Source organism: Osmerus eperlanus, chromosome 25 (assembly GCF_963692335.1).
Source record: "Osmerus eperlanus chromosome 25, fOsmEpe2.1, whole genome shotgun sequence".
In the NCBI taxonomy this organism is placed as follows: Eukaryota; Metazoa; Chordata; class Actinopteri; order Osmeriformes; family Osmeridae; genus Osmerus; species Osmerus eperlanus.
This window is the reverse complement of record NC_085042.1, coordinates 572,340-594,108: the sequence shown is the minus strand read 5'-3', so window position 1 is coordinate 594,108 and position 21,769 is coordinate 572,340. Positions and strand designations below refer to the sequence as shown.

The 21,769-nt window shown below is 47.2% G+C and overlaps 15 non-coding genes across 15 annotated transcripts; all 15 read right to left on the bottom strand.

Moving 5' to 3' along the window:
* Window positions 1–836: 836 nt before the first annotated feature.
* trnaq-uug (transfer RNA glutamine (anticodon UUG)) lies at window positions 837–909 on the bottom strand. Its single transcript has one exon. It is a non-coding gene; the product is annotated as a tRNA-Gln (tRNA).
* A 1,362-nt stretch (window positions 910–2,271) lies between these two features.
* trnaq-uug (transfer RNA glutamine (anticodon UUG)) lies at window positions 2,272–2,343 on the bottom strand. Its single transcript has one exon. It is a non-coding gene; the product is annotated as a tRNA-Gln (tRNA).
* An 898-nt stretch (window positions 2,344–3,241) lies between these two features.
* On the bottom strand, window positions 3,242–3,314 carry trnaq-uug (transfer RNA glutamine (anticodon UUG)). The gene has a single exon. It is a non-coding gene; the product is annotated as a tRNA-Gln (tRNA).
* Window positions 3,315–5,141: 1,827 nt separating this feature from the next.
* Window positions 5,142–5,214, bottom strand: trnaq-uug (transfer RNA glutamine (anticodon UUG)). Its single transcript has one exon. It is a non-coding gene; the product is annotated as a tRNA-Gln (tRNA).
* A 1,362-nt stretch (window positions 5,215–6,576) lies between these two features.
* On the bottom strand, window positions 6,577–6,649 carry trnaq-uug (transfer RNA glutamine (anticodon UUG)). Its single transcript has one exon. It is a non-coding gene; the product is annotated as a tRNA-Gln (tRNA).
* Window positions 6,650–7,546: 897 nt separating this feature from the next.
* Window positions 7,547–7,618, bottom strand: trnaq-uug (transfer RNA glutamine (anticodon UUG)). The gene has a single exon. It is a non-coding gene; the product is annotated as a tRNA-Gln (tRNA).
* Window positions 7,619–8,516: 898 nt separating this feature from the next.
* On the bottom strand, window positions 8,517–8,588 carry trnaq-uug (transfer RNA glutamine (anticodon UUG)). The gene has a single exon. It is a non-coding gene; the product is annotated as a tRNA-Gln (tRNA).
* An 898-nt stretch (window positions 8,589–9,486) lies between these two features.
* Window positions 9,487–9,559, bottom strand: trnaq-uug (transfer RNA glutamine (anticodon UUG)). Its single transcript has one exon. It is a non-coding gene; the product is annotated as a tRNA-Gln (tRNA).
* Window positions 9,560–11,386: 1,827 nt separating this feature from the next.
* On the bottom strand, window positions 11,387–11,459 carry trnaq-uug (transfer RNA glutamine (anticodon UUG)). The gene has a single exon. It is a non-coding gene; the product is annotated as a tRNA-Gln (tRNA).
* A 1,362-nt stretch (window positions 11,460–12,821) lies between these two features.
* On the bottom strand, window positions 12,822–12,894 carry trnaq-uug (transfer RNA glutamine (anticodon UUG)). The gene has a single exon. It is a non-coding gene; the product is annotated as a tRNA-Gln (tRNA).
* A 1,827-nt stretch (window positions 12,895–14,721) lies between these two features.
* On the bottom strand, window positions 14,722–14,794 carry trnaq-uug (transfer RNA glutamine (anticodon UUG)). Its single transcript has one exon. It is a non-coding gene; the product is annotated as a tRNA-Gln (tRNA).
* Window positions 14,795–16,156: 1,362 nt separating this feature from the next.
* On the bottom strand, window positions 16,157–16,228 carry trnaq-uug (transfer RNA glutamine (anticodon UUG)). The gene has a single exon. It is a non-coding gene; the product is annotated as a tRNA-Gln (tRNA).
* Window positions 16,229–17,126: 898 nt separating this feature from the next.
* Window positions 17,127–17,199, bottom strand: trnaq-uug (transfer RNA glutamine (anticodon UUG)). The gene has a single exon. It is a non-coding gene; the product is annotated as a tRNA-Gln (tRNA).
* A 1,827-nt stretch (window positions 17,200–19,026) lies between these two features.
* Window positions 19,027–19,099, bottom strand: trnaq-uug (transfer RNA glutamine (anticodon UUG)). Its single transcript has one exon. It is a non-coding gene; the product is annotated as a tRNA-Gln (tRNA).
* Window positions 19,100–20,461: 1,362 nt separating this feature from the next.
* On the bottom strand, window positions 20,462–20,534 carry trnaq-uug (transfer RNA glutamine (anticodon UUG)). The gene has a single exon. It is a non-coding gene; the product is annotated as a tRNA-Gln (tRNA).
* Window positions 20,535–21,769: the final 1,235 nt, after the last annotated feature.

Here is a 21,769-nt window from a genome sequence, read left to right as displayed (position 1 = left end):
TGGTGGAGGGGCAAAGGGCGGGTCCATGTGCGGGGCTGACTGAGAAGCCACCTCGCTAACAGCCTTTCTCTACTTGCCACTATGCCCCTGGCTAGTAAACCGCTCAAAGTCGCTGCAAACATTGTTAGCTTCCATGAAGAAGACCCCCTTTGTCCAAACGGGCTGTCAATCACTCCAGACTGGACCTGTCAATCAAGCCAGCCACGCCCCCAAATATACCGATCTTTAAGGTTTAATATCTACTTAATTATGACATTTTTTTCAGATGGACCACCAGGACACTAATAAGAAGAAGGGAATCTAGCTAACGACACCATAAGGCATTGTGGACTTCCGCATTGGCTGTATGAACTCGGATTACTGGATTCAAATTCCAGAGTGCTGACCATTACACCATGGAACCCCTACTTGCAGATTATCAAAAGATAATATCGAAAGCGACCATATTTGGACGAGAGGGCAAAGTGGTGGAGGGGCAAAGGGCGGGTCCATGGGCGGGGCTGACTGAGAAGCCACCTCGCTAACAGCCTTTCTCTACTTGCCACTATGCCCCTGGCTAGTAAACCGCTCAAAGTCGCTGCAAACATTGTTAGCTTCCATGGAGAAGATCCCCTTTGTCCAAACGGGCTGTCAATCACTCCAGACTGGACCTGTCAATCAAGCCAGCCACGCCCCCAAATATACCGATCTTTAAGGTTTAATATCTACTTAATTATGAAATTATTTTCAGATGGACCACCAGGACACTGATAAGAAAAAGGGAATCTAGCTAACGACACCATAAGGCTTTGTGGACTTCTCCATTGGCTGTATTTTGAGTAGCGGACTTTGCCTGTAGGTTCCACCGAGATTTGAACTCGGATTACTGGATTCAAAGTCCAGAGTGCTGACCATTACACCATGGAATCCCTGCTTGCAGATTATCAAAAGATAATATCGAAAGCGACCATATTTGGACGAGAGGGCAAAGTGGTGGAGGGGCAAAGGGCGGGTCCATGGGAGGGACTGACTGAGAAGCCACCTCGCTAACAGCCTTTCTCTACTTGCCACTATGCCCCTGGCTAGTAAACCGCTCAAAGTCGCTGCAAACATTGTTAGCTTCCATGAAGAAGACCCCCTTTGTCCAAACGGGCTGTCAATCACTCCAGACTGGACCTGTCAATCAAGCCAGCCACGCCCCCAAATATACCGATCTTTAAGGTTTAATATCTACTTAATTATGACATTATTTTCAGATGGACCACCAGGACACTGATAAGAAGAAGGGAATCTAGCTAACGACACCATAAGGCATTGTGGACTTCCGCATTGGCTGTATGAACTCGGATTACTGGATTCAAAGTCCAGAGTGCTGACCATTACACCATGGAACCCCTACTTGCAGATTATCAAAAGATAATATCGAAAGCGACCATATTTGGACGAGAGGGCAAAGTGGTGGAGGGGCAAAGGGCGGGTCCATGTGCGGGGCTGACTGAGAAGCCACCTCGCTAACAGCCTTTCTCTACTTGCCACTATACCCCTGGCTAGTAAACCGCTCAAAGTCGCTGCAAACATTGTTAGCTTCCATGAAGAAGACCCCCTTTGTCCAAACGGGCTGTCAATCACTCCAGACTGGACCTGTCAATCAAGCCAGCCACGCCCCCAAATATACCGATCTTTAAGGTTTAATATCTACTTAATTATGACATTTTTTTCAGATGGACCACCAGGACACTAATAAGAAGAAGGGAATCTAGCTAACGACACCATAAGGCATTGTGGACTTCCGCATTGGCTGTATGAACTCGGATTACTGGATTCAAATTCCAGAGTGCTGACCATTACACCATGGAACCCCTACTTGCAGATTATCAAAAGATAATATCGAAAGCGACCATATTTGGACGAGAGGGCAAAGTGGTGGAGGGGCAAAGGGCGGGTCCATGGGCGGGGCTGACTGAGAAGCCACCTCGCTAACAGCCTTTCTCTACTTGCCACTATGCCCCTGGCTAGTAAACCGCTCAAAGTCGCTGCAAACATTGTTAGCTTCCATGGAGAAGATCCCCTTTGTCCAAACGGGCTGTCAATCACTCCAGACTGGACCTGTCAATCAAGCCAGCCACGCCCCCAAATATACCGATCTTTAAGGTTTAATATCTACTTAATTATGAAATTATTTTCAGATGGACCACCAGGACACTGATAAGAAAAAGGGAATCTAGCTAACGACACCATAAGGCTTTGTGGACTTCTCCATTGGCTGTATTTTGAGTAGCGGACTTTGCCTGTAGGTTCCACCGAGATTTGAACTCGGATTACTGGATTCAAAGTCCAGAGTGCTGACCATTACACCATGGAACCCCTACTTGCAGATTATCAAAAGATAATATCGAAAGCGACCATATTTGGACGAGAGGGCAAAGTGGTGGAGGGGCAAAGGGCGGGTCCATGTGCGGGGCTGACTGAGAAGCCACCTCGCTAACAGCCTTTCTCTACTTGCCACTATGCCCCTGGCTAGTAAACCGCTCAAAGTCGCTGCAAACATTGTTAGCTTCCATGAAGAAGACCCCCTTTGTCCAAACGGGCTGTCAATCACTCCAGACTGGACCTGTCAATCAAGCCAGCCACGCCCCCAAATATACCGATCTTTAAGGTTTAATATCTACTTAATTATGACATTTTTTTCAGATGGACCACCAGGACACTAATAAGAAGAAGGGAATCTAGCTAACGACACCATAAGGCATTGTGGACTTCCGCATTGGCTGTATGAACTCGGATTACTGGATTCAAATTCCAGAGTGCTGACCATTACACCATGGAACCCCTACTTGCAGATTATCAAAAGATAATATCGAAAGCGACCATATTTGGACGAGAGGGCAAAGTGGTGGAGGGGCAAAGGGCGGGTCCATGGGCGGGGCTGACTGAGAAGCCACCTCGCTAACAGCCTTTCTCTACTTGCCACTATGCCCCTGGCTAGTAAACCGCTCAAAGTCGCTGCAAACATTGTTAGCTTCCATGGAGAAGATCCCCTTTGTGCAAACGGGCTGTCAATCACTCCAGACTGGACCTGTCAATCAAGCCAGCCACGCCCCCAAATATACCGATCTTTAAGGTTTAATATCTACTTAATTATGAAATTATTTTCAGATGGACCACCAGGACACTGATAAGAAAAAGGGAATCTAGCTAACGACACCATAAGGCTTTGTGGACTTCTCCATTGGCTGTATTTTGAGTAGCGGACTTTGCCTGTAGGTTCCACCGAGATTTGAACTCGGATTACTGGATTCAAAGTCCAGAGTGCTGACCATTACACCATGGAATCCCTGCTTGCAGATTATCAAAAGATAATATCGAAAGCGACCATATTTGGACGAGAGGGCAAAGTGGTGGAGGGGCAAAGGGCGGGTCCATGGGAGGGGCTGACTGAGAAGCCACCTCGCTAACAGCCTTTCTCTACTTGCCACTATGCCCCTGGCTAGTAAACCGCTCAAAGTCGCTGCAAACATTGTTAGCTTCCATGAAGAAGACCCCCTTTGTCCAAACGGGCTGTCAATCACTCCAGACTGGACCTGTCAATCAAGCCAGCCACGCCCCCAAATATACCGATCTTTAAGGTTTAATATCTACTTAATTATGACATTATTTTCAGATGGACCACCAGGACACTGATAAGAAGAAGGGAATCTGGCTAACGACACCATAAGGCATTGTGGACTTCCGCATTGGCTGTATGAACTCGGATTACTGGATTCAAAGTCCAGAGTGCTGACCATTACACCATGGAACCCCTACTTGCAGATTATCAAAAGATAATATCGAAAGCGACCATATTTGGACGAGAGGGCAAAGTGGTGGAGGGGCAAAGGGCGGGTCCATGGGCGGGGCTGACTGAGAAGCCACCTCGCTAACAGCCTTTCTCTACTTGCCACTATGCCCCTGGCTAGTAAACCGCAAAAAGTCGCTGCAAACATTGTTAGCTTCCATGGAGAAGACCCGCTTTGTCCAAACGGGCTGTCAATCACTCCAGACTGGACCTGTCAATCAAGCCAGCCACGCCCCCAAATATACCAATCTTTAAGGTTTAATATCTACTTAATTATGAAATTATTTTCAGATGGACCACCAGGACACTGATAAGAAGAAGGGAATCTAGCTAACGACACCATAAGGCATTGTGGACATCCGCATTGGCTGTATGAACTCGGATTACTGGATTCAAAGTCCAGAGTGCTGACCATTACACCATGGAACCCCTACTTGCAGATTATCAAAAGATAATATCGAAAGCGACCATATTTGGACGAGAGGGCAAAGTGGTGGAGGGGCAAAGGGCGGGTCCATGTGCGGGGCTGACTGAGAAGCCACCTCGCTAACAGCCTTTCTCTACTTGCCACTATGCCCCTGGCTAGTAAACCGCTCAAAGTCGCTGCAAACATTGTTAGCTTCCATGAAGAAGACCCCCTTTGTCCAAACGGGCTGTCAATCACTCCAGACTGGACCTGTCAATCAAGCCAGCCACGCCCCCAAATATACCGATCTTTAAGGTTTAATATCTACTTAATTATGACATTTTTTTCAGATGGACCACCAGGACACTAATAAGAAGAAGGGAATCTAGCTAACGACACCATAAGGCATTGTGGACTTCCGCATTGGCTGTATGAACTCGGATTACTGGATTCAAATTCCAGAGTGCTGACCATTACACCATGGAACCCCTACTTGCAGATTATCAAAAGATAATATCGAAAGCGACCATATTTGGACGAGAGGGCAAAGTGGTGGAGGGGCAAAGGGCGGGTCCATGGGCGGGGCTGACTGAGAAGCCACCTCGCTAACAGCCTTTCTCTACTTGCCACTATGCCCCTGGCTAGTAAACCGCTCAAAGTCGCTGCAAACATTGTTAGCTTCCATGGAGAAGATCCCCTTTGTCCAAACGGGCTGTCAATCACTCCAGACTGGACCTGTCAATCAAGCCAGCCACGCCCCCAAATATACCGATCTTTAAGGTTTAATATCTACTTAATTATGAAATTATTTTCAGATGGACCACCAGGACACTGATAAGAAAAAGGGAATCTAGCTAACGACACCATAAGGCTTTGTGGACTTCTCCATTGGCTGTATTTTGAGTAGCGGACTTTGCCTGTAGGTTCCACCGAGATTTGAACTCGGATTACTGGATTCAAAGTCCAGAGTGCTGACCATTACACCATGGAATCCCTGCTTGCAGATTATCAAAAGATAATATCGAAAGCGACCATATTTGGACGAGAGGGCAAAGTGGTGGAGGGGCAAAGGGCGGGTCCATGGGAGGGACTGACTGAGAAGCCACCTCGCTAACAGCCTTTCTCTACTTGCCACTATGCCCCTGGCTAGTAAACCGCTCAAAGTCGCTGCAAACATTGTTAGCTTCCATGAAGAAGACCCCCTTTGTCCAAACGGGCTGTCAATCACTCCAGACTGGACCTGTCAATCAAGCCAGCCACGCCCCCAAATATACCGATCTTTAAGGTTTAATATCTACTTAATTATGACATTATTTTCAGATGGACCACCAGGACACTGATAAGAAGAAGGGAATCTAGCTAACGACACCATAAGGCATTGTGGACTTCCGCATTGGCTGTATGAACTCGGATTACTGGATTCAAAGTCCAGAGTGAAGACCATTACACCATGGAACCCCTACTTGCAGATTATCAAAAGATAATATCGAAAGCGACCATATTTGGACGAGAGGGCAAAGTGGTGGAGGGGCAAAGGGCGGGTCCATGTGCGGGGCTGACTGAGAAGCCACCTCGCTAACAGCCTTTCTCTACTTGCCACTATACCCCTGGCTAGTAAACCGCTCAAAGTCGCTGCAAACATTGTTAGCTTCCATGAAGAAGACCCCCTTTGTCCAAACGGGCTGTCAATCACTCCAGACTGGACCTGTCAATCAAGCCAGCCACGCCCCCAAATATACCGATCTTTAAGGTTTAATATCTACTTAATTATGACATTTTTTTCAGATGGACCACCAGGACACTAATAAGAAGAAGGGAATCTAGCTAACGACACCATAAGACATTGTGGACTTCCGCATTGGCTGTATGAACTCGGATTACTGGATTCAAATTCCAGAGTGCTGACCATTACACCATGGAACCCCTACTTGCAGATTATCAAAAGATAATATCGAAAGCGACCATATTTGGACGAGAGGGCAAAGTGGTGGAGGGGCAAAGGGCGGGTCCATGGGCGGGGCTGACTGAGAAGCCACCTCGCTAACAGCCTTTCTCTACTTGCCACTATGCCCCTGGCTAGTAAACCGCTCAAAGTCGCTGCAAACATTGTTAGCTTCCATGGAGAAGATCCCCTTTGTCCAAACGGTCTGTCAATCACTCCAGACTGGACCTGTCAATCAAGCCAGCCACGCCCCCAAATATACCGATCTTTAAGGTTTAATATCTACTTAATTATGAAATTATTTTCAGATGGACCACCAGGACACTGATAAGAAAAAGGGAATCTAGCTAACGACACCATAAGGCTTTGTGGACTTCTCCATTGTCTGTATTTTGAGTAGCGGACTTTGCCTGTAGGTTCCACCGAGATTTGAACTCGGATTACTGGATTCAAAGTCCAGAGTGCTGACCATTACACCATGGAATCCCTGCTTGCAGATTATCAAAAGATAATATCGAAAGCGACCATATTTGGACGAGAGGGCAAAGTGGTGGAGGGGCAAAGGGCGGGTCCATGGGAGGGGCTGACTGAGAAGCCACCTCGCTAACAGCCTTTCTCTACTTGCCACTATGCCCCTGGCTAGTAAACCGCTCAAAGTCGCTGCAAACATTGTTAGCTTCCATGAAGAAGACCCCCTTTGTCCAAACGGGCTGTCAATCACTCCAGACTGGACCTGTCAATCAAGCCAGCCACGCCCCCAAATATACCGATCTTTAAGGTTTAATATCTACTTAATTATGACATTATTTTCAGATGGACCACCAGGACACTGATAAGAAGAAGGGAATCTAGCTAACGACACCATAAGGCATTGTGGACTTCCGCATTGGCTGTATGAACTCGGATTACTGGATTCAAATTCCAGAGTGCTGACCATTACACCATGGAACCCCTACTTGCAGATTATCAAAAGATAATATCGAAAGCGACCATATTTGGACGAGAGGGCAAAGTGGTGGAGGGGCAAAGGGCGGGTCCATGGGCGGGGCTGACTGAGAAGCCACCTCGCTAACAGCCTTTCTCTACTTGCCACTATGCCCCTGGCTAGTAAACCGCTCAAAGTCGCTGCAAACATTGTTAGCTTCCATGGAGAAGATCCCCTTTGTCCAAACGGGCTGTCAATCACTCCAGACTGGACCTGTCAATCAAGCCAGCCACGCCCCCAAATATACCGATCTTTAAGGTTTAATATCTACTTAATTATGAAATTATTTTCAGATGGACCACCAGGACACTGATAAGAAAAAGGGAATCTAGCTAACGACACCATAAGGCTTTGTGGACTTCTCCATTGGCTGTATTTTGAGTAGCGGACTTTGCCTGTAGGTTCCACCGAGATTTGAACTCGGATTACTGGATTCAAAGTCCAGAGTGCTGACCATTACACCATGGAACCCCTACTTGCAGATTATCAAAAGATAATATCGAAAGCGACCATATTTGGACGAGAGGGCAAAGTGGTGGAGGGGCAAAGGGCGGGTCCATGGGCGGGGCTGACTGAGAAGCCACCTCGCTAACAGCCTTTCTCTACTTGCCACTATGCCCCTGGCTAGTAAACCGCTCAAAGTCGCTGCAAACATTGTTAGCTTCCATGAAGAAGACCCCCTTTGTCCAAACGGGCTGTCAATCACTCCAGACTGGACCTGTCAATCAAGCCAGCCACGCCCCCAAATATACCGATCTTTAAGGTTTAATATCTACTTAATTATGACATTTTTTTCAGATGGACCACCAGGACACTAATAAGAAGAAGGGAATCTAGCTAACGACACCATAAGGCATTGTGGACTTCCGCATTGGCTGTATGAACTCGGATTACTGGATTCAAATTCCAGAGTGCTGACCATTACACCATGGAACCCCTACTTGCAGATTATCAAAAGATAATATCGAAAGCGACCATATTTGGACGAGAGGGCAAAGTGGTGGAGGGGCAAAGGGCGGGTCCATGGGCGGGGCTGACTGAGAAGCCACCTCGCTAACAGCCTTTCTCTACTTGCCACTATGCCCCTGGCTAGTAAACCGCTCAAAGTCGCTGCAAACATTGTTAGCTTCCATGGAGAAGATCCCCTTTGTCCAAACGGGCTGTCAATCACTCCAGACTGGACCTGTCAATCAAGCCAGCCACGCCCCCAAATATACCGATCTTTAAGGTTTAATATCTACTTAATTATGAAATTATTTTCAGATGGACCACCAGGACACTGATAAGAAAAAGGGAATCTAGCTAACGACACCATAAGGCTTTGTGGACTTCTCCATTGGCTGTATTTTGAGTAGCGGACTTTGCCTGTAGGTTCCACCGAGATTTGAACTCGGATTACTGGATTCAAAGTCCAGAGTGCTGACCATTACACCATGGAACCCCTACTTGCAGATTATCAAAAGATAATATCGAAAGCGACCATATTTGGACGAGAGGGCAAAGTGGTGGAGGGGCAAAGGGCGGGTCCATGGGCGGGGCTGACTGAGAAGCCACCTCGCTAACAGCCTTTCTCTACTTGCCACTATGCCCCTGGCTAGTAAACCGCTCAAAGTCGCTGCAAACATTGTTAGCTTCCATGAAGAAGACCCCCTTTGTCCAAACGGGCTGTCAATCACTCCAGACTGGACCTGTCAATCAAGCCAGCCACGCCCCCAAATATACCGATCTTTAAGGTTTAATATCTACTTAATTATGACATTTTTTTCAGATGGACCACCAGGACACTAATAAGAAGAAGGGAATCTAGCTAACGACACCATAAGGCATTGTGGACTTCCGCATTGGCTGTATGAACTCGGATTACTGGATTCAAATTCCAGAGTGCTGACCATTACACCATGGAACCCCTACTTGCAGATTATCAAAAGATAATATCGAAAGCGACCATATTTGGACGAGAGGGCAAAGTGGTGGAGGGGCAAAGGGCGGGTCCATGGGCGGGGCTGACTGAGAAGCCACCTCGCTAACAGCCTTTCTCTACTTGCCACTATGCCCCTGGCTAGTAAACCGCTCAAAGTCGCTGCAAACATTGTTAGCTTCCATGGAGAAGATCCCCTTTGTGCAAACGGGCTGTCAATCACTCCAGACTGGACCTGTCAATCAAGCCAGCCACGCCCCCAAATATACCGATCTTTAAGGTTTAATATCTACTTAATTATGAAATTATTTTCAGATGGACCACCAGGACACTGATAAGAAAAAGGGAATCTAGCTAACGACACCATAAGGCTTTGTGGACTTCTCCATTGGCTGTATTTTGAGTAGCGGACTTTGCCTGTAGGTTCCACCGAGATTTGAACTCGGATTACTGGATTCAAAGTCCAGAGTGCTGACCATTACACCATGGAATCCCTGCTTGCAGATTATCAAAAGATAATATCGAAAGCGACCATATTTGGACGAGAGGGCAAAGTGGTGGAGGGGCAAAGGGCGGGTCCATGGGAGGGGCTGACTGAGAAGCCACCTCGCTAACAGCCTTTCTCTACTTGCCACTATGCCCCTGGCTAGTAAACCGCTCAAAGTCGCTGCAAACATTGTTAGCTTCCATGAAGAAGACCCCCTTTGTCCAAACGGGCTGTCAATCACTCCAGACTGGACCTGTCAATCAAGCCAGCCACGCCCCCAAATATACCGATCTTTAAGGTTTAATATCTACTTAATTATGACATTATTTTCAGATGGACCACCAGGACACTGATAAGAAGAAGGGAATCTGGCTAACGACACCATAAGGCATTGTGGACTTCCGCATTGGCTGTATGAACTCGGATTACTGGATTCAAAGTCCAGAGTGCTGACCATTACACCATGGAACCCCTACTTGCAGATTATCAAAAGATAATATCGAAAGCGACCATATTTGGACGAGAGGGCAAAGTGGTGGAGGGGCAAAGGGCGGGTCCATGGGCGGGGCTGACTGAGAAGCCACCTCGCTAACAGCCTTTCTCTACTTGCCACTATGCCCCTGGCTAGTAAACCGCAAAAAGTCGCTGCAAACATTGTTAGCTTCCATGGAGAAGACCCGCTTTGTCCAAACGGGCTGTCAATCACTCCAGACTGGACCTGTCAATCAAGCCAGCCACGCCCCCAAATATACCAATCTTTAAGGTTTAATATCTACTTAATTATGAAATTATTTTCAGATGGACCACCAGGACACTGATAAGAAGAAGGGAATCTAGCTAACGACACCATAAGGCATTGTGGACATCCGCATTGGCTGTATGAACTCGGATTACTGGATTCAAAGTCCAGAGTGCTGACCATTACACCATGGAACCCCTACTTGCAGATTATCAAAAGATAATATCGAAAGCGACCATATTTGGACGAGAGGGCAAAGTGGTGGAGGGGCAAAGGGCGGGTCCATGTGCGGGGCTGACTGAGAAGCCACCTCGCTAACAGCCTTTCTCTACTTGCCACTATGCCCCTGGCTAGTAAACCGCTCAAAGTCGCTGCAAACATTGTTAGCTTCCATGAAGAAGACCCCCTTTGTCCAAACGGGCTGTCAATCACTCCAGACTGGACCTGTCAATCAAGCCAGCCACGCCCCCAAATATACCGATCTTTAAGGTTTAATATCTACTTAATTATGACATTTTTTTCAGATGGACCACCAGGACACTAATAAGAAGAAGGGAATCTAGCTAACGACACCATAAGGCATTGTGGACTTCCGCATTGGCTGTATGAACTCGGATTACTGGATTCAAATTCCAGAGTGCTGACCATTACACCATGGAACCCCTACTTGCAGATTATCAAAAGATAATATCGAAAGCGACCATATTTGGACGAGAGGGCAAAGTGGTGGAGGGGCAAAGGGCGGGTCCATGGGCGGGGCTGACTGAGAAGCCACCTCGCTAACAGCCTTTCTCTACTTGCCACTATGCCCCTGGCTAGTAAACCGCTCAAAGTCGCTGCAAACATTGTTAGCTTCCATGGAGAAGATCCCCTTTGTCCAAACGGGCTGTCAATCACTCCAGACTGGACCTGTCAATCAAGCCAGCCACGCCCCCAAATATACCGATCTTTAAGGTTTAATATCTACTTAATTATGAAATTATTTTCAGATGGACCACCAGGACACTGATAAGAAAAAGGGAATCTAGCTAACGACACCATAAGGCTTTGTGGACTTCTCCATTGGCTGTATTTTGAGTAGCGGACTTTGCCTGTAGGTTCCACCGAGATTTGAACTCGGATTACTGGATTCAAAGTCCAGAGTGCTGACCATTACACCATGGAATCCCTGCTTGCAGATTATCAAAAGATAATATCGAAAGCGACCATATTTGGACGAGAGGGCAAAGTGGTGGAGGGGCAAAGGGCGGGTCCATGGGAGGGACTGACTGAGAAGCCACCTCGCTAACAGCCTTTCTCTACTTGCCACTATGCCCCTGGCTAGTAAACCGCTCAAAGTCGCTGCAAACATTGTTAGCTTCCATGAAGAAGACCCCCTTTGTCCAAACGGGCTGTCAATCACTCCAGACTGGACCTGTCAATCAAGCCAGCCACGCCCCCAAATATACCGATCTTTAAGGTTTAATATCTACTTAATTATGACATTATTTTCAGATGGACCACCAGGACACTGATAAGAAGAAGGGAATCTAGCTAACGACACCATAAGGCATTGTGGACTTCCGCATTGGCTGTATGAACTCGGATTACTGGATTCAAAGTCCAGAGTGCTGACCATTACACCATGGAACCCCTACTTGCAGATTATCAAAAGATAATATCGAAAGCGACCATATTTGGACGAGAGGGCAAAGTGGTGGAGGGGCAAAGGGCGGGTCCATGTGCGGGGCTGACTGAGAAGCCACCTCGCTAACAGCCTTTCTCTACTTGCCACTATGCCCCTGGCTAGTAAACCGCTCAAAGTCGCTGCAAACATTGTTAGCTTCCATGAAGAAGACCCCCTTTGTCCAAACGGGCTGTCAATCACTCCAGACTGGACCTGTCAATCAAGCCAGCCACGCCCCCAAATATACCGATCTTTAAGGTTTAATATCTACTTAATTATGAAATTATTTTCAGATGGACCACCAGGACACTAATAAGAAGAAGGGAATCTAGCTAACGACACCATAAGGCATTGTGGACTTCCGCATTGGCTGTATGAACTCGGATTACTGGATTCAAATTCCAGAGTGCTGACCATTACACCATGGAACCCCTACTTGCAGATTATCAAAAGATAATATCGAAAGCGACCATATTTGGACGAGAGGGCAAAGTGGTGGAGGGGCAAAGGGCGGGTCCATGGGCGGGGCTGACTGAGAAGCCACCTCGCTAACAGCCTTTCTCTACTTGCCACTATGCCCCTGGCTAGTAAACCGCTCAAAGTCGCTGCAAACATTGTTAGCTTCCATGGAGAAGATCCCCTTTGTGCAAACGGGCTGTCAATCACTCCAGACTGGACCTGTCAATCAAGCCAGCCTCGCCCCCAAATATACCGATCTTTAATGTTTAATATCTACTTAATTATGAAATTATTTTCAGATGGACCACCAGGACACTGATAAGAAAAAGGGAATCTAGCTAACGACACCATAAGGCTTTGTGGACTTCTCCATTGGCTGTATTTTGAGTAGCGGACTTTGCCTGTAGGTTCCACCGAGATTTGAACTCGGATTACTGGATTCAAAGTCCAGAGTGCTGACCATTACACCATGGAATCCCTGCTTGCAGATTATCAAAAGATAATATCGAAAGCGACCATATTTGGACGAGAGGGCAAAGTGGTGGAGGGGCAAAGGGCGGGTCCATGGGAGGGGCTGACTGAGAAGCCACCTCGCTAACAGCCTTTCTCTACTTGCCACTATGCCCCTGGCTAGTAAACCGCTCAAAGTCGCTGCAAACATTGTTAGCTTCCATGAAGAAGACCCCCTTTGTCCAAACGGGCTGTCAATCACTCCAGACTGGACCTGTCAATCAAGCCAGCCACGCCCCCAAATATACCGATCTTTAAGGTTTAATATCTACTTAATTATGACATTATTTTCAGATGGACCACCAGGACACTGATAAGAAGAAGGGAATCTGGCTAACGACACCATAAGGCATTGTGGACTTCCGCATTGGCTGTATGAACTCGGATTACTGGATTCAAAGTCCAGAGTGCTGACCATTACACCATGGAACCCCTACTTGCAGATTATCAAAAGATAATATCGAAAGCGACCATATTTGGACGAGAGGGCAAAGTGGTGGAGGGGCAAAGGGCGGGTCCATGGGCGGGGCTGACTGAGAAGCCACCTCGCTAACAGCCTTTCTCTACTTGCCACTATGCCCCTGGCTAGTAAACCGCAAAAAGTCGCTGCAAACATTGTTAGCTTCCATGGAGAAGACCCGCTTTGTCCAAACGGGCTGTCAATCACTCCAGACTGGACCTGTCAATCAAGCCAGCCACGCCCCCAAATATACCAATCTTTAAGGTTTAATATCTACTTAATTATGAAATTATTTTCAGATGGACCACCAGGACACTGATAAGAAGAAGGGAATCTAGCTAACGACACCATAAGGCATTGTGGACATCCGCATTGGCTGTATGAACTCGGATTACTGGATTCAAAGTCCAGAGTGCTGACCATTACACCATGGAACCCCTACTTGCAGATTATCAAAAGATAATATCGAAAGCGACCATATTTGGACGAGAGGGCAAAGTGGTGGAGGGGCAAAGGGCGGGTCCATGTGCGGGGCTGACTGAGAAGCCACCTCGCTAACAGCCTTTCTCTACTTGCCACTATGCCCCTGGCTAGTAAACCGCTCAAAGTCGCTGCAAACATTGTTAGCTTCCATGAAGAAGACCCCCTTTGTCCAAACGGGCTGTCAATCACTCCAGACTGGACCTGTCAATCAAGCCAGCCACGCCCCCAAATATACCGATCTTTAAGGTTTAATATCTACTTAATTATGACATTTTTTTCAGATGGACCACCAGGACACTAATAAGAAGAAGGGAATCTAGCTAACGACACCATAAGGCATTGTGGACTTCCGCATTGGCTGTATGAACTCGGATTACTGGATTCAAATTCCAGAGTGCTGACCATTACACCATGGAACCCCTACTTGCAGATTATCAAAAGATAATATCGAAAGCGACCATATTTGGACGAGAGGGCAAAGTGGTGGAGGGGCAAAGGGCGGGTCCATGGGCGGGGCTGACTGAGAAGCCACCTCGCTAACAGCCTTTCTCTACTTGCCACTATGCCCCTGGCTAGTAAACCGCTCAAAGTCGCTGCAAACATTGTTAGCTTCCATGGAGAAGATCCCCTTTGTCCAAACGGGCTGTCAATCACTCCAGACTGGACCTGTCAATCAAGCCAGCCACGCCCCCAAATATACCGATCTTTAAGGTTTAATATCTACTTAATTATGAAATTATTTTCAGATGGACCACCAGGACACTGATAAGAAAAAGGGAATCTAGCTAACGACACCATAAGGCTTTGTGGACTTCTCCATTGGCTGTATTTTGAGTAGCGGACTTTGCCTGTAGGTTCCACCGAGATTTGAACTCGGATTACTGGATTCAAAGTCCAGAGTGCTGACCATTACACCATGGAATCCCTGCTTGCAGATTATCAAAAGATAATATCGAAAGCGACCATATTTGGACGAGAGGGCAAAGTGGTGGAGGGGCAAAGGGCGGGTCCATGGGAGGGACTGACTGAGAAGCCACCTCGCTAACAGCCTTTCTCTACTTGCCACTATGCCCCTGGCTAGTAAACCGCTCAAAGTCGCTGCAAACATTGTTAGCTTCCATGAAGAAGACCCCCTTTGTCCAAACGGGCTGTCAATCACTCCAGACTGGACCTGTCAATCAAGCCAGCCACGCCCCCAAATATACCGATCTTTAAGGTTTAATATCTACTTAATTATGACATTATTTTCAGATGGACCACCAGGACACTGATAAGAAGAAGGGAATCTAGCTAACGACACCATAAGGCATTGTGGACTTCCGCATTGGCTGTATGAACTCGGATTACTGGATTCAAAGTCCAGAGTGCTGACCATTACACCATGGAACCCCTACTTGCAGATTATCAAAAGATAATATCGAAAGCGACCATATTTGGACGAGAGGGCAAAGTGGTGGAGGGGCAAAGGGCGGGTCCATGTGCGGGGCTGACTGAGAAGCCACCTCGCTAACAGCCTTTCTCTACTTGCCACTATACCCCTGGCTAGTAAACCGCTCAAAGTCGCTGCAAACATTGTTAGCTTCCATGAAGAAGACCCCCTTTGTCCAAACGGGCTGTCAATCACTCCAGACTGGACCTGTCAATCAAGCCAGCCACGCCCCCAAATATACCGATCTTTAAGGTTTAATATCTACTTAATTATGACATTTTTTTCAGATGGACCACCAGGACACTAATAAGAAGAAGGGAATCTAGCTAACGACACCATAAGGCATTGTGGACTTCCGCATTGGCTGTATGAACTCGGATTACTGGATTCAAATTCCAGAGTGCTGACCATTACACCATGGAACCCCTACTTGCAGATTATCAAAAGATAATATCGAAAGCGACCATATTTGGACGAGAGGGCAAAGTGGTGGAGGGGCAAAGGGCGGGTCCATGGGCGGGGCTGACTGAGAAGCCACCTCGCTAACAGCCTTTCTCTACTTGCCACTATGCCCCTGGCTAGTAAACCGCTCAAAGTCGCTGCAAACATTGTTAGCTTCCATGGAGAAGATCCCCTTTGTCCAAACGGGCTGTCAATCACTCCAGACTGGACCTGTCAATCAAGCCAGCCACGCCCCCAAATATACCGATCTTTAAGGTTTAATATCTACTTAATTATGAAATTATTTTCAGATGGACCACCAGGACACTGATAAGAAAAAGGGAATCTAGCTAACGACACCATAAGGCTTTGTGGACTTCTCCATTGGCTGTATTTTGAGTAGCGGACTTTGCCTGTAGGTTCCACCGAGATTTGAACTCGGATTACTGGATTCAAAGTCCAGAGTGCTGACCATTACACCATGGAACCCCTACTTGCAGATTATCAAAAGATAATATCGAAAGCGACCATATTTGGACGAGAGGGCAAAGTGGTGGAGGGGCAAAGGGCGGGTCCATGTGCGGGGCTGACTGAGAAGCCACCTCGCTAACAGCCTTTCTCTACTTGCCACTATGCCCCTGGCTAGTAAACCGCTCAAAGTCGCTGCAAACATTGTTAGCTTCCATGAAGAAGACCCCCTTTGTCCAAACGGGCTGTCAATCACTCCAGACTGGACCTGTCAATCAAGCCAGCCACGCCCCCAAATATACCGATCTTTAAGGTTTAATATCTACTTAATTATGACATTTTTTTCAGATGGACCACCAGGACACTAATAAGAAGAAGGGAATCTAGCTAACGACACCATAAGGCATTGTGGACTTCCGCATTGGCTGTATGAACTCGGATTACTGGATTCAAATTCCAGAGTGCTGACCATTACACCATGGAACCCCTACTTGCAGATTATCAAAAGATAATATCGAAAGCGACCATATTTGGACGAGAGGGCAAAGTGGTGGAGGGGCAAAGGGCGGGTCCATGGGCGGGGCTGACTGAGAAGCCACCTCGCTAACAGCCTTTCTCTACTTGCCACTATGCCCCTGGCTAGTAAACCGCTCAAAGTCGCTGCAAACATTGTTAGCTTCCATGGAGAAGATCCCCTTTGTGCAAACGGGCTGTCAATCACTCCAGACTGGACCTGTCAATCAAGCCAGCCACGCCCCCAAATATACCGATCTTTAAGGTTTAATATCTACTTAATTATGAAATTATTTTCAGATGGACCACCAGGACACTGATAAGAAAAAGGGAATCTAGCTAACGACACCATAAGGCTTTGTGGACTTCTCCATTGGCTGTATTTTGAGTAGCGGACTTTGCCTGTAGGTTCCACCGAGATTTGAACTCGGATTACTGGATTCAAAGTCCAGAGTGCTGACCATTACACCATGGAATCCCTGCTTGCAGATTATCAAAAGATAATATCGAAAGCGACCATATTTGGACGAGAGGGCAAAGTGGTGGAGGGGCAAAGGGCGGGTCCATGGGAGGGGCTGACTGAGAAGCCACCTCGCTAACAGCCTTTCTCTACTTGCCACTATGCCCCTGGCTAGTAAACCGCTCAAAGTCGCTGCAAACATTGTTAGCTTCCATGAAGAAGACCCCCTTTGTCCAAACGGGCTGTCAATCACTCCAGACTGGACCTGTCAATCAAGCCAGCCACGCCCCCAAATATACCGATCTTTAAGGTTTAATATCTACTTAATTATGACATTATTTTCAGATGGACCACCAGGACACTGATAAGAAGAAGGGAATCTGGCTAACGACACCATAAGGCATTGTGGACTTCCGCATTGGCTGTATGAACTCGGATTACTGGATTCAAAGTCCAGAGTGCTGACCATTACACCATGGAACCCCTACTTGCAGATTATCAAAAGATAATATCGAAAGCGACCATATTTGGACGAGAGGGCAAAGTGGTGGAGGGGCAAAGGGCGGGTCCATGGGCGGGGCTGACTGAGAAGCCACCTCGCTAACAGCCTTTCTCTACTTGCCACTATGCCCCTGGCTAGTAAACCGCAAAAAGTCGCTGCAAACATTGTTAGCTTCCATGGAGAAGACCCGCTTTGTCCAAACGGGCTGTCAATCACTCCAGACTGGACCTGTCAATCAAGCCAGCCACGCCCCCAAATATACCAATCTTTAAGGTTTAATATCTACTTAATTATGAAATTATTTTCAGATGGACCACCAGGACACTGATAAGAAGAAGGGAATCTAGCTAACGACACCATAAGGCATTGTGGACATCCGCATTGGCTGTATGAACTCGGATTACTGGATTCAAAGTCCAGAGTGCTGACCATTACACCATGGAACCCCTACTTGCAGATTATCAAAAGATAATATCGAAAGCGACCATATTTGGACGAGAGGGCAAAGTGGTGGAGGGGCAAAGGGCGGGTCCATGTGCGGGGCTGACTGAGAAGCCACCTCGCTAACAGCCTTTCTCTACTTGCCACTATGCCCCTGGCTAGTAAACCGCTCAAAGTCGCTGCAAACATTGTTAGCTTCCATGAAGAAGACCCCCTTTGTCCAAACGGGCTGTCAATCACTCCAGACTGGACCTGTCAATCAAGCCAGCCACGCCCCCAAATATACCGATCTTTAAGGTTTAATATCTACTTAATTATGACATTTTTTTCAGATGGACCACCAGGACACTAATAAGAAGAAGGGAATCTAGCTAACGACACCATAAGGCATTGTGGACTTCCGCATTGGCTGTATGAACTCGGATTACTGGATTCAAATTCCAGAGTGCTGACCATTACACCATGGAACCCCTACTTGCAGATTATCAAAAGATAATATCGAAAGCGACCATATTTGGACGAGAGGGCAAAGTGGTGGAGGGGCAAAGGGCGGGTCCATGGGCGGGGCTGACTGAGAAGCCACCTCGCTAACAGCCTTTCTCTACTTGCCACTATGCCCCTGGCTAGTAAACCGCTCAAAGTCGCTGCAAACATTGTTAGCTTCCATGGAGAAGATCCCCTTTGTCCAAACGGGCTGTCAATCACTCCAGACTGGACCTGTCAATCAAGCCAGCCACGCCCCCAAATATACCGATCTTTAAGGTTTAATATCTACTTAATTATGACATTATTTTCAGATGGACCACCAGGACACTGATAAGAAAAAGGGAATCTAGCTAACGACACCATAAGGCTTTGTGGACTTCTCCATTGGCTGTATTTTGAGTAGCGGACTTTGCCTGTAGGTTCCACCGAGATTTGAACTCGGATTACTGGATTCAAAGTCCAGAGTGCTGACCATTACACCATGGAATCCCTGCTTGCAGATTATCAAAAGATAATATCGAAAGCGACCATATTTGGACGAGAGGGCAAAGTGGTGGAGGGGCAAAGGGCGGGTCCATGGGAGGGACTGACTGAGAAGCCACCTCGCTAACAGCCTTTCTCTACTTGCCACTATGCCCCTGGCTAGTAAACCGCTCAAAGTCGCTGCAAACATTGTTAGCTTCCATGAAGAAGACCCCCTTTGTCCAAACGGGCTGTCAATCACTCCAGACTGGACCTGTCAATCAAGCCAGCCACGCCCCCAAATATACCGATCTTTAAGGTTTAATATCTACTTAATTATGACATTATTTTCAGATGGACCACCAGGACACTGATAAGAAGAAGGGAATCTAGCTAACGACACCATAAGGCATTGTGGACTTCCGCATTGGCTGTATGAACTCGGATTACTGGATTCAAAGTCCAGAGTGAAGACCATTACACCATGGAACCCCTACTTGCAGATTATCAAAAGATAATATCGAAAGCGACCATATTTGGACGAGAGGGCAAAGTGGTGGAGGGGCAAAGGGCGGGTCCATGTGCGGGGCTGACTGAGAAGCCACCTCGCTAACAGCCTTTCTCTACTTGCCACTATACCCCTGGCTAGTAAACCGCTCAAAGTCGCTGCAAACATTGTTAGCTTCCATGAAGAAGACCCCCTTTGTCCAAACGGGCTGTCAATCACTCCAGACTGGACCTGTCAATCAAGCCAGCCACGCCCCCAAATATACCGATCTTTAAGGTTTAATATCTACTTAATTATGACATTTTTTTCAGATGGACCACCAGGACACTAATAAGAAGAAGGGAATCTAGCTAACGACACCATAAGGCATTGTGGACTTCCGCATTGGCTGTATGAACTCGGATTACTGGATTCAAATTCCAGAGTGCTGACCATTACACCATGGAACCCCTACTTGCAGATTATCAAAAGATAATATCGAAAGCGACCATATTTGGACGAGAGGGCAAAGTGGTGGAGGGGCAAAGGGCGGGTCCATGGGCGGGGCTGACTGAGAAGCCACCTCGCTAACAGCCTTTCTCTACTTGCCACTATGCCCCTGGCTAGTAAACCGCTCAAAGTCGCTGCAAACATTGTTAGCTTCCATGGAGAAGATCCCCTTTGTCCAAACGGTCTGTCAATCACTCCAGACTGGACCTGTCAATCAAGCCAGCCACGCCCCCAAATATACCGATCTTTAAGGTTTAATATCTACTTAATTATGAAATTATTTTCAGATGGACCACCAGGACACTGATAAGAAAAAGGGAATCTAGCTAACGACACCATAAGGCTTTGTGGACTTCTCCATTGTCTGTATTTTGAGTAGCGGACTTTGCCTGTAGGTTCCACCGAGATTTGAACTCGGATTACTGGATTCAAAGTCCAGAGTGCTGACCATTACACCATGGAATCCCTGCTTGCAGATTATCAAAAGATAATATCGAAAGCGACCATATTTGGACGAGAGGGCAAAGTGGTGGAGGGGCAAAGGGCGGGTCCATGGGAGGGGCTGACTGAGAAGCCACCTCGCTAACAGCCTTTCTCTACTTGCCACTATGCCCCTGGCTAGTAAACCGCTCAAAGTCGCTGCAAACATTGTTAGCTTCCATGAAGAAGACCCCCTTTGTCCAAACGGGCTGTCAATCACTCCAGACTGGACCTGTCAATCAAGCCAGCCACGCCCCCAAATATACCGATCTTTAAGGTTTAATATCTACTTAATTATGACATTATTTTCAGATGGACCACCAGGACACTGATAAGAAGAAGGGAATCTAGCTAACGACACCATAAGGCATTGTGGACTTCCGCATTGGCTGTATGAACTCGGATTACTGGATTCAAAGTCCAGAGTGCTGACCATTACACCATGGAACCCCTACTTGCAGATTATCAAAAGATAATATCGAAAGCGACCATATTTGGACGAGAGGGCAAAGTGGTGGAGGGGCAAAGGGCGGGTCCATGGGCGGGGCTGACTGAGAAGCCACCTCGCTAACAGCCTTTCTCTACTTGCCACTATGCCCCTGGCTAGTAAACCGCAAAAAGTCGCTGCAAACATTGTTAGCTTCCATGGAGAAGACCCGCTTTGTCCAAACGGGCTGTCAATCACTCCAGACTGGACCTGTCAATCAAGCCAGCCACGCCCCCAAATATACCGATCTTTAAGGTTTAATATCTACTTAATTATGACATTTTTTTCAGATGGACCACCAGGACACTAATAAGAAGAAGGGAATCTAGCTAACGACACCATAAGGCATTGTGGACTTCCGCATTGGCTGTATGAACTCGGATTACTGGATTCAAATTCCAGAGTGCTGACCATTACACCATGGAACCCCTACTTGCAGATTATCAAAAGATAATATCGAAAGCGACCATATTTGGACGAGAGGGCAAAGTGGTGGAGGGGCAAAGGGCGGGTCCATGGGCGGGGCTGACTGAGAAGCCACCTCGCTAACAGCCTTTCTCTACTTGCCACTATGCCCCTGGCTAGTAAACCGCTCAAAGTCGCTGCAAACATTGTTAGCTTCCATGGAGAAGATCCCCTTTGTCCAAACGGGCTGTCAATCACTCCAGACTGGACCTGTCAATCAAGCCAGCCACGCCCCCAAATATACCGATCTTTAAGGTTTAATATCTACT